Genomic DNA, 6,000 nt, shown 5'->3' with positions numbered 1-6,000 from the left:
ATTCATTTTGCAAAGTTGTAAGGGTTGAAAAGTTGTTTTGCTATAATTAAGGGAGAGAATATTATACTTCGTTTCAAAATTCTAAAGCTTAGATCAAGAAATGTTAATAAATTTAGTCAAGGATACATAGTGCATTCTCAAAATTCGATTATGATTACGGCATCCCTCTTCATAGTTCGAATTGTGGGAATATGGCACATAAAATATTATGGCTGAAGGATGATGAAGTATCATGTCTTTATGTGAGACATTATGCATCGTGTCCAATACGCTTCGGGTATAGGATCGATTGCATATGCTATGATATTTGACCATTCTAAAATTTTCCAAATGCCTAGGGCATTAAGAGGGAAAAGGGACTAGAACTGGTTCTGACTAAAATAATTAAACAACTATCAAAGGACGATCTGAGGTTCACTGAGGATTTGTCGCTTGTGAGTAGTTGGAAGTATAGTATTGGATGGACTATATTGACATTATTGTGAATAGATAAGATTCTATTAGGAATGAGTTGTCATATGGCAAATATGGAAATGTTTCCATTAATGGGAGTTGGATATTAAGAAATATGTCTAGATTAGAAACCTTTATGCAAAAAGGATGTTCAAAGGAATGTACTTTGAGTGAGAGACATCACATCTATATAATTATTTTGTAACAATGTCAGATAGAGTACTTTGTGATTTCATTGGCCAAGTCTTGATGTCTTTTGTGCTATGACTTTACGAAAGGATCGTTGCATAAAATGTTAGAATCTGACATATTGGGGATTATGAAATGAGTTTCATTGGAAAAGTTTTCCAAGTGATCTATTTCATAAAGAATGGACCATAGGAAACCAAAGTGTGCATGCTTGGAGCATGGGACAATTGTGGTTATAATTCGAGTAATAAGTTGATTTTCTGAAACAGTAAGCAATGAATAATGAGTAATCAATATGGTGTTTAAATAAAAGGGTTTTCATTTACGCTCAAAAGTTTTGGGACCATATAGGATTAATATTATTATTGCGTTTCATTTTGCATGTTTTGACTTCCAGAATAACTAGGTTATTCGAACCTCCACAGTCGGTCATACGTTGGAAGTAAGTATGAAGGAAGACTGTCGTGAATCTGTCTGTAGATTGTCTTAAGTGTTTAGACATAGCACAAGTTTGCTGCAGAGTTCATGAGTGCTTTGATAAGATTAAAGTATTGGATTAAACACACGCTCACTTGAATCACTTCATGGTTTTATCACGAGTGATTGTGAGACGATAATATTGTATATTCTTGAAACCAAGACGTGTGAGTTGTTACTTGCTGATCAGTTGCACATTGATGATAAGTAAACGCACCAGTAACTTGGTGTTATAAAACTTATTGTTGTGTGTGATTCGATTAGTAGGTGCAAGCAAGCATTTGAGTCAAAGTTTATCCATTCCTTTTACCCAAAGTGGGATAAAAGCGATATCTGTGGGCCCCTCGATGATTTAGTGATGACAAAGGAAAGTGCTCGGCCGGGCCAGGACTGATTTGATATGTTCAATTAGTCAGTTGTCATAAATCGGAAATCGGGAAACGACACATAGACTGAGAGAATGATTTCAATCCATGTCTCATGTCTATACGATATCTTGTAGAATGGAGGAATATATAATCCCTTATCTAAAGGACACGCGTATCTGATAAGATCAGAGTTGACAGCGGCTTTTGAAAGCTACGATTGCTGATCAGGTTCTGAAGTCATACGCAGAATAATTATTAGACTTATCCAAGTGGGAGACTGTTGGATTAGTGTCTAAGTCCATAACTATTTTGGTATGTACTTGACCCGATTATGAGCATGGTCCTTTTGGGTTGCCTTCACCATAGCAATATGTAGGATGAATTAAGGAGAATTATGATTTATTAATATATTATAAGTATAATATATTAAAGGAGAAATCATATTGTTTAATTAATATTAGTCAAGAATTAATTAAGAATTAATTTTGTGGCTAAAAGAGATTAATTAAACTAAGGGGACTGGAATTGTTATTATAAGATAATTGCAATTAGGCTATGGATCACCTTGGAATAATAGGTTGGACGAATTCTATGGGGAAGCCCATTAGAAATCGTCCAAGGCATGTTCTAGAAGGGGTCCATGGGCTGCTTAGGGCTTAAGCAGTCAAATTAGGGTTTCCTTGTTAGATAACCCTAATTGGCCACCTATATAAAGAGCCCCTTATGCCCAAAAACGAAGATAACTCTGAGATTAGGGTTTCTGGACGTTTTGGCTGCCTCCTCTCTCCTCCCTCTTCATCCAAGTTGCTTAGTGGTGTTTGTGACTCCATTAGAGGTGCAACACTTGAGGCACTAAGCTTTCTGAAGCAAATCAAAGCAAGGATTGATTGTTATTGCTATATAACAATCAAAGGCAATTACTAAACCCTTATTTCAGTTCTTATTTGATAGATCTAGGGTTTATAAGTCTTGGATTCAAAGCATGTACAATAGAGAAACCTAGATCCAAGCATTAGGGTTTGTATGAGCACATAGGATTGTTTCTTATGCATAAAACCCATCAAAACATATGTTTCATGTTTTTATATTTTTTGTTTCTTCATATCAGATTTATGAAGCTCTTCAATTAAGTCATAACGTATGACTCAAAGATCTATATAGTTTTTAAGGCTAAGAGGCATGATTATTATATGTCTCGTATCACATTATATTCACAACATCTTTGCTATCATATTATTACACCACAAACTTTTGAAAATAGTTACCACTAAATCTCATTTAATTTTTATTTGATTTTTGATAAACAATTAAATAAAAAAACATAATTTTCACAAAAAAAATACTAATAAAAAATAAAAAAGATTACAATTAAAAACCAACATTCCAAATTAAAAATACATAAAAGTTTTTAGAAAAAAAAAATTAAACCTACATTACTAATTAAAACATAGAAATTAAAACTTAGATAAATAGATAAAAAAAAACATAGATACTAATCATCGTTTTTTTCGCGAACCTTGTGTTGAAGTTTTAAAAATGTTTCTAGATTTTCCGGCTCGATATCAGGTTAGAGCTCTGTGTTCAAAATTTTAAGACCGGTAAGTATTATTTTTTGGCGACGAGCTTCATCCATTTTTTCAAACATTCTTTTGAGAAAATTTAGATGTTTGTCGATTTTTTCCAAAACTACGTCCTCGGTCCTTTTTGTTGTGGACAACGATGCCACCCGTTTACTATTTCCCTTCTCGTCGGTCGACGAATTACGACTTCTGATGGACACTCCTCATGGTCTCGTCAAAGTCATCATTGAGGCCGATGCCAAAATCCACATCCAACTCGGATGTTCTCAACCTTTTGTTAGATTCGGCGGTCAATTCTGAAAGTGATTCCAGATTAATGATCCATTTTAGACCCTCGTTAATTAGCCATGTTTTTTGGTGGCCAAACAACTTACAACCGTTGGTAAGCTTGAATTGTTGGGACGAGTTGATAAAATATTGAAATTATCGCTCCCACTAGTGTGCAAATTTTTAAGATTTTCAAAAATACGATTAAATTTGGTGCAAACTGCTCGTACGTCCGATAGGGAACCTTTCCCAATTTCACATGAAATTGTGTAAAACATGATTCCAAAAAATTTCTTGAGATTGTGCGTTGCCTTGTTTGTCTACCGATATAGATATCCAAGCTTTTGCTAACGACGCTTCCTCTTCTTCAATCCAACCCAAACTACTTTTTTTTACCCTTTCCTTTCCCTTGTCTTCTTGTTTGTGGTGGTTGGTTTTGTTGAACCCTTTCATCTTCGTCGTCATCGTCAAGGTTTGTAGGTTGGGTTTGAGAAAATGAGACTTGAGTTTTGGGGTTAAGATGGTTATGCTTGAAATGGTTGAGATTGATTATGTTGTTGTTGAAAAGCTTGGAATTAGGAATGATGGAAGTATTGTGATATAGGTTGTTGGAAGTAGTTTGTGGCGTATGGATGATTGGTGAATAGGGTTATTGAGTTAGGGATGTTAACATGTGCATATATCCACCAACATGTGTGTACAGATCATTTGGGGTGTTTGGATTGGTTGAAGTATTTTGATTTTGATATATAATAACTTGACGAAAATTTGAGAGTATAGAAAGAAATGGATGTGTTTGTGGTGTGAAATGTGCATAAAAATGTTAGTATTTATATGTAAATGTGGTTTGGTTTAAATTTAAAAAATTAATACTTTTTTTAATAACCAACGTATACATCACAACGGTCAAAATACCGACCGTTTTCTTATAGCCAATGAAATCGTTCGTGATAATCCATGAATAGATTCAATCCACAAGTCACCTATGCCGTTACGGTGCGGTGTTCGTGTGTGGACACCTTTGTCCACGTCGGTTCCTACACGTCTTTTCGGTTCCATACCGTATGGCCTAAAAGAATTAATTTTATCATCCAGAAAAAAAGAAAAAAAATAACAGCACAACTTGTTTGTCCGTTTTTCTACAACAACAATATAAAATTTTATTTTAATGAAACTATAACATCCTAATTTTATGTAATCTAAAAAGGTCAAATTTAATTACAATTTATCTTTAATAAGTCAAATTAAGGAAAGTTATCATTTTAGTTTAAACCATAACAAGTTGAAACTCGAAAGCAATGTTTTAAAAACCGGTTTGAACTGGTTGGTTGTATAGGTCGGACCAGGAATCGGGGACAAGAGTGGTTTACAAACAACCGGTTTTATGCTAAATTCTAGGCCGGACTGAACCGGACGGTTTCTTCAAAACCCGGGTTAAACCGGTGTTATAGAACCGGTAAAAACTATATAAACCAGTTTATTGGACTTGAATATTTGAATTTCACTTAACCTATTAAAAAATCAGCCAATTTCAATAGAAAATTGAATAGCTCGATCAATCAGATTATCCGAAGTGTACACAATTTGAAAGCTGACACACGTCACTGACAGATGTAGACCGACGGTTGATTTGGTTGAACCGGCAGTTGAACCGAATGAACTGAGAACCGGTCATTAGACCAGTTCAACTAATAAAATGATTTTTAAAAACATTGCCCGAAAGCAACTCAAAATATATTTAAATATAAATAATCTTCCAAAATGTTTTATACGGAAATTAGAATTTTTTTTTCATACTTAGTTTCTTTAATCATGTTTTATACGTTGATTATTTCATGCGGCTCGAAAAGATAAAATGATGTTCCATCAATTAAGATTTGATAACGGCTAATATATATAAATACCATAAGAACTTATTAACCATCAAATGACAAAGTTAGAAGTGTTAGCAAATACCTGAGTCCGGAAGTGGCTAGAAGGTGTGATGCGGTCCAGAAGATGTTTCCTTGGAGTGGTGTCCAAGTCATACAAGTCATCCAATGTTTCCTTGAGCAATAAGGAAAATCATATAAGGAATGTTTTGTAATTATCTATCTAGATTCCTATTTTAATACTAATGTGTAATGTTTAGTGTTAATACCAATAGATAGGTTGTTGTAAACATCATCACTTGAAGTTTGAGTTATAATTTTCCTCAATAAAAGTACATGCGAGTTATGCATTATAGCTTCTTTTTTTGTGCTTTGCTTTAATTGGAATCAGAACAAAAGAAGTGTGATTGAAACATTATAGCTTCCTGTTTCAATCTAAGCCTTGTGACTGAAGGTATACCTGCGACAGAAGTGTACCTGCCACAGAAGCCAACTTGCGACAGAGGTAAGAAGTGCTCCTATTTGGTTTCTATCTTCCTGTTTTTTGCTTGTGCTTTGAAGCAGATCTGCCATTAGTTTGGGCATCCATGTGAAGGTAACAAGCTGTTACCTTGATCATTCTAGAATTAGATCCCCTTTCTCTTGGGTTTTAGGCCATTTTTAGTATATTTGTGAAGCTTTTCGGGTGTTGGGTAAGATCTGGAGTTGCAACTTCAGATCTGGACTCCTCTAAGTCCTTAAAGTTATAAAGTTACAGAAAGCATCAAGCTTTGGCCCTTTTCTTTGGTTTAAACC

This window comes from Lactuca virosa, chromosome 5 (genome assembly GCF_052849685.1).
Source record: "Lactuca virosa cultivar CGN04683 chromosome 5, Lactuca_virosa_CGN04683_v6, whole genome shotgun sequence".
NCBI classification, from domain to species: Eukaryota; Viridiplantae; Streptophyta; class Magnoliopsida; order Asterales; family Asteraceae; genus Lactuca; species Lactuca virosa.
The sequence above is the reverse complement of the archived record's forward strand: the minus strand, read 5'-3'. Positions refer to the sequence as shown.